Source organism: Choloepus didactylus, chromosome 10 (genome assembly GCF_015220235.1).
Source record: "Choloepus didactylus isolate mChoDid1 chromosome 10, mChoDid1.pri, whole genome shotgun sequence".
NCBI lineage: Eukaryota > Metazoa > Chordata > Mammalia > Pilosa > Megalonychidae > Choloepus > Choloepus didactylus.
In genome coordinates, this window is record NC_051316.1 from 31,070,694 (window position 1) to 31,084,565 (window position 13,872).

The 13,872-nt window shown below is 39.6% G+C and overlaps 1 protein-coding gene across 1 annotated transcript in view; it reads right to left on the bottom strand.

The window, feature by feature from the left end:
- GOLM1 (golgi membrane protein 1) overlaps nucleotides 1-13,872 on the bottom strand; it is a 182,373-nt gene that overhangs the window by 134,526 nt on the left and 33,975 nt on the right. The gene's annotated exons all lie outside the window — the stretch shown is intronic.

The following is a 13,872-nucleotide window of genomic DNA, read 5'->3' on the forward strand; positions in this document are numbered from 1 at the left end:
TTTGGGGAACCACCAAACTGTTTTCCACAGCAGCTGCATCACCAACAATGTATGAGGGTTTCCTTTTCTCCGCATCCTCACCAACACTTGTTATTTTCCATTTTTTAATAGTAGCCATCCTGGTGGGTGTGAAGTGGTGGTTCATTATGGTTTTGATTTGCATTTCCCTCATGACTAATGATGTTGAGCCTCTTTTCATGTGTTTATTGGCCATTTGTATAACTTTGGGAGAAATGTCTGTTCAAGTCTTTGCCCATTTTTAAATCTGGTTGCTTGTCTCTTTTGTTGACTTATGGGTGTCTTTTGAAGCATTGTTTCTGAAGTGCACAAAGTAGTCTGCTTGTGGCCACATGGATCCTGAGTCCAGTTCTAGTCCCAGGGAGACAGAGCTCACTTGCAAGCATTTTTACAGAGGCAGAGTTCCCAAGGACACTTGTGTGAGAGACTGAAACATGTACCCCCAAAAGACATGTTCTTAGCCTTAATCGGCATTCCCTGGGTGTGAACCCATTTGTGTGTAGGACCCTTTGAAGATGTGTTATCAGTTAAGGTGTGGACTCATTTGTGAATAGGATCTTTCAAAATCCTTTTTGGGTGTGGCCAAAATGAATGAGGGCAAGCCTTCATTTATCTGATGGAGGTCTTATTAAGAGAAAAAATTCTGAGGCAGCAGAGGAGTCAGAGTCAAAAGAGAAGATGCAAGGGGAGAGAAATCACTATGTGACGGGAGGCAGATGTAAGTCAAGGAACCCCAAGGAGCACCAGCAGCCAGCACCAGCATGCTACAGACTGTGGGGAGAAAGCACTGCCTTGCCAACACCTTGATTTTGCCAATGCCTCTGAAACCATAAGCCAACCCATTGTGTGGTATCTGTCATAGTAGCTGTGGCATACCAACACAACTTGTATCAAAGGTGTGTGGCATCTGCACTGAAATGAATGACAATCCACATCTTTAAATGTTTACGTGCTAAATACCACAGACAAGGTCATTTGTGGACAAACAGAACAGGTTTTCTTTAATATATATGAGCATTTTCATCTGTCTACTTGGGTTTAGGTCTGATTTCTTTGAAAGCAAAAGGAGAACCGGAGGAGCCCTCAGTGACTCTGCACATGTAAAACTCAGTCCAACTGTCTTTAATGCTTTTCTGAGCTCCTGAAAGGGTTGCTCTGATTAGAAGCCAACTATTAGAAACAACTGCACTAAAGAATGCTGATCAAAAACCATGGAGAAGGGGTGTAAATCTTCCTGGCAACACAGGATATGACTCCCGGGGATGAACGTGGACCCAACATCATGGGATTGAGAACATCTTCTTGACCAAAAGGAGGATGCAAAATGAAACAAAATAAAGCTTCAGTGGCAGAGACATTTCAAATGAGTCGAAAGGTTACTCTGGTAGACATTCTTACACACTATATAGAGAACCCTTTTTAGGTTTTAATGTATTGGAATAGCTAGAAGGAAATACCTGAAACTATCAAACTGCAACAATTGTATAACTACGTAGCTTACGTGGAGTGACAGTGTGATTGTGAAAACCTTGTGGATCACACTCCCTTTATCCAGTATATGGATGGATGAGTAGAAAAATGGTGACAAAAACTAAATGAAAAATAGGGTGGGATGGGGGGATGATTTGGGTGTTCTTTTTTACTTTTATTTTTTATTCCTATTTTCATTCTTTCTGGGATAAGGAAAATATTCAAAAATAGACTGGGGTGGTGAATGCACAGCTATATGATGGTACTGTGAGCAGCTGATTGTACACCATGGATGACTGTATGGTATGTGAATATATCTCAATAAAACTGAATTTAAAAAAAAAACAACACATGGAGAGGGTAAGGAGAAGATATGATGTAAAAGATATTCTCACCTGACAAAAATGGGGAAGGGACTTTTGATGAGGGAAGGAGCTTAGAGAAAAAAGAAGAAAAGAATTAAGAAGTCGAAGACAGCATTCTCATGTCCCCACCCTGCTTCTGCTGTGCAGAACCTTCAGCAAGAGAATGGGTGTGTGTGGGAGCTGGGGGTGGGAGTTTTAAGGAGAGGGGGATTAGACAGGTTCTGAGGAATCTGAAACCTTTTTGGCTAGTGCCCTGAATAAGAGCCGAGCTTGCTTTCCAAACAGTACCACTTTCAACATGGCACAGGTGTGGTGGGATGTTTCTATTGAGATGGGATCGAGATACCATTCAGTTTCCATAGGCCGTTCATAGCTCTGCGGATCCAGGATCTCCGAGGTACTGGAGGCTGACAAGTAGGGGTTACATGAAGCTATCTTTGGCCAATGGTAGCCCCTTCAAGTTGGTGCCTAGTTCTTTTGCTACAACTCCTGTGGCTTTGATAACCTGGCTGCTTTCTAATATGACATGATATCTAGGCTCATCTTGTCCATTTCCAGTTTCAGACGTGGGAACAGCTATTTCTTAAGGATCCCTGGTTCTTTTCAGTTGTGAAATCATATTTGAAGAACAATCGGGAAGCTAGGAATGTTCACTGCTTCTAGGATGGTCATTTTTATAAAATCCTTTTCAATTGAAAGATAAAGGAAAACTTCTAATATGTTGCATATAGAGTATATAATTTCATACTGGTACATCCAATTCAAATTTATGACCACAGAGTTTTACTTAATTTCTTCTATTTTATATCTGTATCTCTTTTAGAGACAAGTCTCAGAACAGCAACACCAAGTATACAATTCCTAGAAAAAGGTGAAAGACATTTGTTGTAACAGCTTTTTTTTTTTTCCCCAAATATCTTTAATCCACTATCCCTTGTGGTTGACGTGAGACTCTGCAGGATGTATGTGCTATCCAGAAGTGTGGGAGAATTGATGCTTGCTGGGAGAACCTTTGACGATGGCAGCTGGGAGCTGGTGGATCCATTACTCCCCTTCTCTCCTGGATGGGCTGTGTTGTGCAGCCTGTGTCTATAAGCTCTCAGGAGATCTGCAGGAGAGAACAATCAGTCGTGGTTGACACTTCATATATGTCTCCCCTTCCTTGCCTCACTCCACTTCACTCCTGATTCCTTGGATAAATCAGCTGCACATTAACCTTTGCCCCAGGTTCTGACTTCTGGGAGAACTCAAATTATGATATTGCTCAAAGAGTATGTTCATTCTAAAAAGCTTTTTCCATTTTGCACTGCCAACAGGAAACTAGTGTCTCTTTCTCCAAAGCCCTGAGTATGACCAAACCTTAGGTTCTTTGTCAATCAGATAAATAAAAATAATCTTGTTGCTTTAATTTGCATTTCTTCAGTTATGAAAGAAATTGAGTATCTCTTCATATACTTATTGTTCACTTTATAGCTTAGCTTTTCTCATCTTTTGCCCATTTTCCTATGGGACTGTTTGTCCTTTTTTATTGATTTGAGAGTGCTGTTTATTCCAAGGAAATTTATTAAGGCAATTAGGCTATTGCCTGTCATATGTGGTGCAGATATATTTTCTCAACTGGCCTTTTTTCTTCAGCTCTACAGAGGATTTTAGTTTTCACAGATTTCAACTTACCAATCATTTCCTTTATGGCTTTTTCTTTTGCTTCAGGCTTAAAAAGGTCCTCCTGTCTCCCTCTCCAAGATTATAAATATATTCCTCTATGCTTTTTTTTAGTTCTTTTAAGATTTTACTTTTTACATTTGAATCAATGATAAGTCTATGTGTTATTTTTGTGTAAGGCATTCTGTAATTATATGTAATGACAAACACAAAGTCTAAAATATATTAAAGAAAAATCTGTCCCAAGTTAACAGAACTCATAGCCCTGGGTATAAATGAATTTCTGGTGTGTAGTACCAGAAAAAAAAATCAGTGACCCTTCTCCTGGAAAATTATTCTAATGAAACATCTTTTAAAATATGAGAAGCTGTATGCATAAACACTTCTATATATACTTTATTTATAATAAAAACAATTAGAAACAAGCTAAGTGTCTAATAAGAATTAATTCTGTTATTTTAACTCAAAATATGTTTCCTTAAAAATTACAATTCTCAAAACTATATAAAACTCTAAAAATACATAGGAATTACTGTTAAGTAAAATAAAAAAGAAACCGTAAAGTTGTATTTATGCAATGACTACACTATGTAAACAGTAACATGGATAAAGGAAAATGGAAAGGTTTCTCCCTGAGAATCTGAGATACTTTTGTTTTTTTATTTATATTATTATTACAATGTTTACTGGTACAATAATTTAATCCCATCATATGTTCATTTATAATATTATAATTATCTGTAGACCATTTCAAAATGAAAAGGCAAAAATTCCTTTTGGGTGATGGAGAAAAAACAGAAGTAACCACAATGAGATCTTGGCTTAAAAAAAAAATGACATAAAGATGTTAAAGCTATTTGAGGCAAACAATGTCATGCTGATTTTTAAAAAGCATCTCTTACCCATATTTATGAAGCAAAGAATTACTATTAGCTCCAAATGCTAGTGAAAGTTAAATAAAAATGAAAAAAGTCTTTCTGGGGTATATTTACATTTATCTTGGTTCTTAATGATTCTTTCCTTCTTTACGGAAATTTGGAAAATCCCTTAGACTTAAAATTATCTCAATCATAATGAAATACAATGCATAAGCGTTGGTCAGTCTTGCTTCATAAAACCAGCTATTAAAGGCATTTTTAGGTCAATGGGGAAATTTGAAAGTGGCCTGCACATTAGATGACATTAGGGACTTACTGTTAATTGTCACTTGTAGGATAATTGTGCGGCACTTATGTGGGAGAAGGCATTATTCTCAGGAGATGCATGCTGGAGTATCTAGAAGAAATGCCATTTCTGCGGCTTACTCTGAAATGGTTCAGCATAAATAAAAAAGGAAAGGAAGGGAGGAAGGAAGGAAGAAACAGTACAGACAGATAACTAAACATGGCAAAATGTTAATAATTGTTGCATCTAGGTACATATGGGTATTCATTGTACAATTCTTTTACTTTTTCCCTAAACATTGGAAAATGTCCTAAATCAAAGGTTAAAAACCAAATTAAATTATCTTCCTATTAAGTAAAATTCTCAAACTCAAGAGCTCATGTAAAAATGTTAATTTTTCCATCATATCTTACAAATATAGCACACTCCTCTCCCACAATTTAAAAGGGATTGGTTTCCCAAACTTAGTTGTTAAGCCAATTGCATTTCATCATGATTTCTTCTCCAATAGGATCAACTTATGTATGCTATATAGGTTTCTAGGTTAACCTCTAAAAACTTACTTAACTTTAAATGTACAAGAAGAATGGTATCACTAGAATACTAGAATTATCTGCATTTCAGAGAAAACTCCATGATCATTTTGGAGGCCTGTGCTGGAAGAGTTGATGCATGAGTTCAGCCACTCTGTAAATGCATTTGTGGCAGACAGCTCTACTTGACCTCAATCTCCTCTCCCACTGGGCCTGGGTGGGGGGCTTCAAGACAGCTCTGCAGAATTGACTGGAGTGGCTGCTTGAGAGAAATGCCTTTGTGGTCACACCCAACTAAGGACGAGGTTTGAGCTGTGAGAACGGAACCTTGGGAACTACGCTCCCCTGCATCAAGCCTATAGCTACAGGTTTCTGCAAAGAGGGAGCACCCGGAGAGGGCAGCTCCCAGGGTCTCCTCGTGGGAGACAGGTTTGAGGTAGTAGTAGCAATGATCAGAAGGTCCAGGGCATTTTAAACCTCTTCCAAATCACCTGGAAATCTTAAGAAGATTAATTTATAGGCGTGCAAACATTCTCTCAGGTGAGCTCTATCACCTGGTTATAATATCCAGTTCAAAGTTCAGTTTCTTGCTTTGCCACTGGTGTCATATACTTATGAGTCATAGATTATATAACAAAATATTGCAACCCCGAAATGATGAGGAATTCGTTTTCATTATCTGCAAGCGTGTCTCTCCTGCATGTGAGGCCTGGGGTGGGCACCAGAGCACTGTGGTCTGGCCAACACCAGCCACTGTCCTGGCATTTCAGGGGCTGGGGCTGCAAAGGCTAAGGCTCTGGGATGGCAAAGGTGGCTAAAATGGAACAGAAACTAAGGGTTTGTGCAAGAGGCCAGAGGTGGGTCTGGGGGAGCTGCTGAAAAATAGATGGGAGGAGCTGTGGGGCCTGACTGGCAGCTCATTTGTATATATAAATATCTATTACACACACCAAGTCAAGGAAAACTTGGACATAGTCTACACTTAGAGTTCCCAACCTCTGGGATTCAAAGGCCAGTGCTGTTTGAAGAACTGACAGGGGTTGACAACTTTTATGTTGGAGAAATAATTCAAATAAAATCTGCTAACCCTAAAAAATCCTTTCCACAACTTATGGGAAAGAATTAAACCATTTTATAATTGAATAAGCATTAAATCAGACTGCAAAGTGCATCACACTAGAGATTGTAAAGGGAGAAAGAAATCTCACCCTCTTTATGGCCAGGCAGCTACAACCCCTTGTATACATGCTAATGGCCTTTATCCAAAGGAACAATAAAACTTCTCATATCTTCATGAGTAGTTATGAAGTTGCAACTTGGAGCCAGTGCCTAGATTAAACTTTCCGAGAGCCAAGGAGACAAGGCATCACCTTCTTGGATGTTCACATTTCAGAGATAGCTGCAAAGCCCCGAGAAAGACATTCCTGGGAGGTAAAACTGGCAGGAGACTTATTTAGCTTTCGAAAGGTTCACATACATCTCAGAGATAGAGAAAGGATTTAGAATCCCAAAGTTTCCAAAGTAAATGCTCAAAGAAAAAGTGGAGAGGTAAAAAGTTCTCTTTTCATTTTGGCATCAGGAAAAAAATTTATTTTTTTGATTAGTATTTACCCTTACAGTGGAGACTACTAATTGTCAACCATGATCTGTTTCTCCTTCTTCCGTAGCAGTAGAATGGAAGCTGATTGCAAAGCTGCCTAGCAAGAGACCACATTTCCCAGCCTCTCCTGCGGCTGGATGTGCTTCCCTTGCTAAGTCCAGGCTAATGGAACTTGAGCAGAAATGTACAATTTCTAAGTCATCTCCAACCCAGAGGATAAACCGACTGCCCTGGAGTTCTCTCTTTTCTCCTTCCCACACAGACACCAATGTGTCCATATCCTGGATGGGGAGGTAAGACAAGACGGAAGGAACCGGGGTTCCCGAATGGCTGATGGAAAAGAGCTGCCCCATCAAATGGTCTACTCTCCCTCTCTCTCTCTCTTTTTTTAATTTGCTACAATCCTGACACAAATTTTTTTTTTTTAATTAACACAGTATTAACAAAGGCTGAATTCTTCAGGACAATCAAAATCATGATGTTCTTAGAATAAATTAACATCAAATTGCATTTATATTCAGATAATCTGATCCTCTCTTTTGAAATGCAATGGAGACTGTTGTAACTCAAGGTGAACGCACACATTTGTTCTTCTGCACAGAGTCATTCTCTGTATAAACTCAACTGTAATTTAAATCCAATCCGGAATCCTGAGAAACACTCAGCCCCGGGCACACACACACATGTACACACACTGGCAGACAACTCTCCAGAAACTGGGTTTCCCGCCGTTCAATTACTAGAAGATCGTCCTTAGAAGGGCCAGAGATTCTGAATATTTAGATGACATCCCATTTCCCCTCACGCAAATCATAAGATTTCAAGTGTAATAGCTTGAAGTAGCATCGATACATGGAGTAGATTCAGTGGTAAATGATTCCAGTCCTGGATTCTGAGGGTACAAGAGAGGTGAGCAGAGGCAAGAGACATCTGCTTCCCAAACACACATGATGAAAGTCAGACACTAAGCACCCGAGTTCTCAGAGTCCCAGCTGAAAATTCAGCAGAACACAGCATTATCAATGGTCTACTCTTTGTGGAATAATTATGTGAGAGGAACAACTTCTATTCTCAAGTCTTGGAATTTTGAACCTTTCTGCCTGGCCCCACAAGCAGTTAGCCATTACTCTGAACAATACAAGACATGAATGTTGTACTAGTTAGGGTTCTCTAGGAGAACAGAGCCAACAGGAGATATCCATAAATATGAGATTTTATAAAAGTGTCTCAAGCAACTGTGGGGATGCACAAGTCCAAATTCCATAGGGCAGGCTGTGAGCCAGCAACTCCGATCAGGGTTTCCCCAGGAGAGGCTGGCTGGCTGAAGAAAAAAAGTTCTCTCTCTTATCCCTTAAAAGTCTTCAACTGATTGGATTAAATCCCGCTGATTGAGTTCCCTCATTGCAGAAGGCATGCCCTTCGTTGATGTCATCAGCCACAGAAGCAATGAATTCACTGATGATTTAATAAACTAGCCCTCTGGTTTATTAACCAGCCACAAATGTCCTTGCAGTAACGGTTAGGCCAGTGCTTGCTTGACCAGACTTCTGGGCACCATCACCTGGCCAAGTTGACACATGAATCTCACCATCGCAAATGTCTATATTAACATCAATGTAATAATATATAACGTATATCTGATACCAGACAAAAGTGGTGAGTTCTTTGCCCAATGTGCATAACAGCCAATCCATGACACCGGGATTTCAAAGAGTTTATTGCTGGATGCAAAGCAGGAGAACAGATGGCTGTTGGCCTAAAAATGCCTCTCTGAGTCTGAGAATTTCGAGGATGTTATGGATTCAAACAAGGGGGAATGGAGTCATTACCATGTCAATGGCATGTATAAGCAGAAAGGAGGGGAGGTGGGGTTATTACCATCTCATATCAAGTCCAGGCAGAAACCATTTTATGAATGTAAAGGAGAGGAACTGAGCTAGAACCAAGTCTATGGTTAGTTCTGGCTGATTCAGTTTGCTCCTTTAGCATTATGGGGGTTGCCCTTATGAATACAAGTTTCACAAGTAAAAAAGTGGATAAAGGGAGGAAAAGTGAGGGTTAGTCACCAGGTTTTTACAATCAAAAGATCACAAGATGAAGACTGTACAATCATTATCAGAGATTAAGGCAGCTGGATTACAGTTCAGAGATTTCAGGTATTTCCCTTGGTATACTCTAATTTAGCAGAAAGTAAAAAGGAATATCTATATAATGATTCAGTAATCATAATCATCCCCTAAATCCTAACTTCTTAGTTACATATCCATACCCTGTATTATTATATATATCTTGCCTATTTTGTACATGTGTATATATTTACATGCACACGTAGTACATATATAATATATATGAAATTCTTGCCTTCTAATTTCTTCACCAGCTCCTAAAAGGAAAATATTTTAATAACAAAAAGTTAGGAAGGGGATTATCTCAGAGCAAAAAGTGTCAATATAGCTTCATGAAAACTCAATGCATGCCCTTATGTTTCTCATCTTGCAGCTGACCAATAGGTTATTCATCGCAGAACTGACAGATGCCGTTATGTCTGCAGAGTCCAGGATTGCCAACAGCTGGTCTTTGGGGAGAAAGCATTGCCTGATGATGCCTTGATTTGGACATTTCTCAGTCTTGAAACTGTAAGCTTGTAAACTAATAAATCCCCATTGTAAAAGCCAGCCCATTTCTGGTATATTGCTTTCGGCAGCCTAGTGGACTAAAACATGTTTGAATAAAAGAACCTCAGAAAAAACTAGACACTGTCGCCTACAATCAAGACACAATGTGCCAAATGATTTGCCCTTAGGATAAAAGTTTCTCTCAAACACAGAAAACATTCTGAATTAAATGAGCACAACAAAGGATCCTAAGGAAATGGGGAATTTTTTCAGTGTTGGTTGTACAGATGGTGAAGGTTACTTCTGCAAGCCAAACATTTGAAATTAGTTTTTAAAGACTGTTGCCCTGAGCTCACTCAATACATCTATAAATAAAGATTTCTTTCTGAAGAAATCCCCAGCAACAATATTACATATTCATGTTCAAATGAGTAGTGCTGTACAGCAGGAATTCAGTCAAACAACCATCTAAATAATTCATGGTTAGGACCTAATTCCATTGGCAGAAGACATCAGAATTTCAAGGCAAATCTGATCAGGAATCTGAAGCACCAATTTGTTTGCTACCCAATAGACACAGGACAGATTTCAAACAAGCATTCATCATTTTGAAAGCTGTTCATTTTCAGGAAAGATTTGATTATACCCCTTTGGATCCAGCCACATCCTTCCTGCATGAATAAGTTTATCATAAATGTGAAATCTAGGTATACATCTGCTTCCTGTCTGGGGTGATGTTTACATTTGACTTCTACTTTAGCCAACCAAAGCCTGAGCCTGGGAGCCTTGATGTCCCAAGAGAAGAGGTGTGACAAGACCACAGCTGATCAGCTAGAATACGAACTGAGGCCCGAAACCATACCGTGTTAGTCAGAAATTGCCTAGGGGCAAGCAACTGAAACCCATTTGAACCAGCTCAGGTACAGAAGGGGTTATGGAAAGAATTCACCATGCAGTCTCAGATACCCACAGAGACGGAACCCAGTGGAGCTGGCCATATGGGAATGGAGCTAGAGACCCATGAGGCAAGGCCCAGCTGCTCCATTCACCTGGGATGTGTGCTCTATTGCTCCTCCTTCCCCAGGGTCAGCTGCATTCTCCTGCCTTAAAATATATATATATACTTAATATATATAGATATATATTAAATTCAATAAAGCTGCATATATATATACATATATATGTACAGCTTTATTGAGTTTAATTCACATTCCATAAAATTTACCCCTTTAAGTATTCAATTCAGCTTTTTACTACATTCACAGGGTTGTCCAGCCATCAATCACTATCCAATTTCAGAACATTTCATTTGCCCAAAAAGAAACCCCATACCCATAGCGTTAGCAGTCACTCCCTACTTCCCCTCTTCCCCCAGCCCCAGGCAATCACAAATCTATTTGCTGTCATTATGGATTTGCTATGGAATAATACAATACGTGATCTTCTGTGATTTGCTTCTTTCACTTAGCGTAATGTATTGAAGCTCCATCCGTGTTGTAATACGAATCAGTACCTCGTTCCTCTTTATCCCATTGTATGGATGTATCAGATTTTGTTTATCCATTCATCTGTTAATGGACACTTGGGTGATTTGTTTGGCTACTGTGATAATGCTGCTATGAACACTGGTAGAGAAGTATCTGTTTGAGGAATTGCCTCTCATTGTGGTTTTGATTTGCATTTCCCTGATAGCTAATGAAGTTGAACATCTTTTCACGTGTTTATGGGCCATTTGTATATCTTCATTGGAGAAATGTCTATTCAGATCCTTTACCCTTGTTTTTCTAAGTGTTTAATATTACATTTACACTTAAATTTATGTCTTTGATCCATTTTGAATTAATTTTTTTTGTGGTATGAGGTAGGGGCCAACTTCATTCTTTTGCATGTAGATATCTAGTTGCCTCAGCACCATTTGTTGAATATTCTCTCCCATTAAATTGTCTTGTCACCCTTGTTGAAAAATCAATTGACCCTAAAAGAAAGGTTTTATTTTTTGGACTCTCAATTCAATTTTATTGATCTTCATGTCTATCCTTATGTGAATACTACCCTGTCTTGATTACTGTCGATTTATAGTAAGCTTGGAAATTAGGAAGTGTGAGTCCTCCAACTTTGTTCTTTTTCATGAGTGTTTTAGCATTTCTGGGTCATTTGTAATTCCAATGTGAATTTTAGGATTATTTTGTCAATTTCACAAAGAAGTCAGTTGGGTTTTTGATACAGGTAGCATTGAATTCTAGATAAATTTGGGGAGCATTGCCATTTTAACAGGATCAAGTCTACTGATCCACGAACACGGCATATTTTTCCAGTCATTTAGACCTTCTTTTCTTTATTTCAGTATTTCAGTGTACAACTTTTACATTTCCTTGGTTAAATTTATTCCTAAGTATGGTAGATTGAGCTCTGTACCCCACCCCCCAAAAAAACAGGTGCTTAATTCATTCCTGTGGATGTGAATCCATTATAAATAGGTACTTTTGAAGATGTTATTTTTAGTTAAGATGTGGCCAACTGAATCAGAATGGATCTTAATCATATCACTGGAGGACTTACAGAAAGAAAAAACAAAAACATGGGGAATAGCCATAAGCTGAGAGTCAATGAGCCTCCAAAAGAGAAAGGAAAGGAGATCACCATGTGATGGGAAAGCCCAGAAACCCAATGTGGGAGCCCCAGGCCCCCAAGTGCCTTGAAGACTGCACACAGCAGTTTGCTTGACCTAGGACAGTTAATGTTTGACCTATTCTCCTTGTAATATCAGTTGCTAACTGTAATCTATACCCAAAACTACCTCCTCCCTGAGATTCCCTGAGATACTGTTATCTATAAGATAATCTATAATCCTCCCCTCCTCCCTGTTGATTACAATCAACCCCTCCCTACATTGCATGACCCTGCTCCCCGCCTTATGCTCTCATACCCATTGGAATGTCAAGCCCTTATAACCAGCTTATTCAGTTCCCTAAAGTGCAGACTATTTCCACACTGTGCTCTGAACACACCGCCATTCAGAGCAGCTCCTGAATCCATTCAGAGAAGCTCCTGATTTCAGGGCAACATGACTTGACTTCCCCACCCTTCAGGTAAGCCCCATAATAAAAGCTCGTGTCTCAGGATGTGTCCTGTGCTTTCTTTGGTCCTTTGGCTACAAAAGCCCTCTTGGCCTGTGACACCCAAGGATTCCTGGCCAGTCAGAATGCTACAGACCCTGGGAGGAAAATAGTCTTCTTGACTCTGAAACCATGAGCCAATAAATTCTTGTTGGTTTAGCCAACTCTATTGTCTGGTATTTGTCTTAGCACCTTGGGAAACTAAGACATTAAATTTTATTCTTTTAGATATTAGCATAAATGGCAAGTTTTCTTAATTTCCTTACTTCATTTTTCAGATTGTTCATTGCTAGCGTATAGAAATACAATTGATTTTTGTATATTGATCTTGTATCCTGCAACTTTACTGAATGCATTTATTAGTTCTAATAGGGATTTTGGCTGTCTGTTTGGTGTATGGATTCCTTGGGATTTTCTATATATAAGATCATATCAAATGAAAATATAGTTTTCTTTTTTTTCCAACTGGGATGACTTTTCTTTTTCCTGCCTAATTGCCCTCACTAGAACCTCCAGTACAACATTGACCAGAAATGGTAAGAGTGAACATCCCTAAAACCTCTAGGTCAATGTGGAACAGAGGCGGACTGTGTCTGGTTCCCAATCCGAGAGTGGACATCCATGTCTGGTTCCCAATCCGAGAGAGAATGCATTCAGTCTTTCACCCTTAAGGACTCTTGCTGTCTTTTAATGGATGGTCTCTCTTAGCTTCTCTGCCTCCCCATGATTTCAACCCACTTTGCAAACCACTGGACAACTGGGCCCTGGCTCTGCCTGACCTTTCAGTTGAAAGGCCCATCATCCTCTGACCAATCCACTCCAATTCTAGAAAGAGAAAATCTGATTGGCTCAGCCCAGGCTGGGGACTGGCTTCTCTTTGGTCAGCTGTCTGCTATGGTCCAAGCAGCTGTGGCTAGGGTGGAGGGCTGGACAGTACAGACGGGGCAACTGAGGTCCACCTCTACCTCTGAGTGACCAACCCATCCTGGTTTGCCCAGAACTTGCCCAGTCTTTGCACTGAAAGTTCAAAATGAACTGAAAGCCCCACATCCCCAAACCTCCTTAGTCCCATGCAAACCAAAATGGTCAGTCACCCTGTGCTTCCCCCTCAGAAAGACCTGTGGGGTTGGGGGATAAAGAGAGGGGGATGGCTTAGGAGGTAAGGACAGACACATTCAGCAAAATGTCTTTGATTATCAAAGTAAGTCAGATTGTTTAAGTAGAGGCAAGTGCATTCAAAATTGAAGTTCCAGAAGCATTATCAACCTTTTTTGGGCTTTGTGTACCCAAGACTACGATAAAGGCAATTTTTAGACGGTCCTTGGGAAA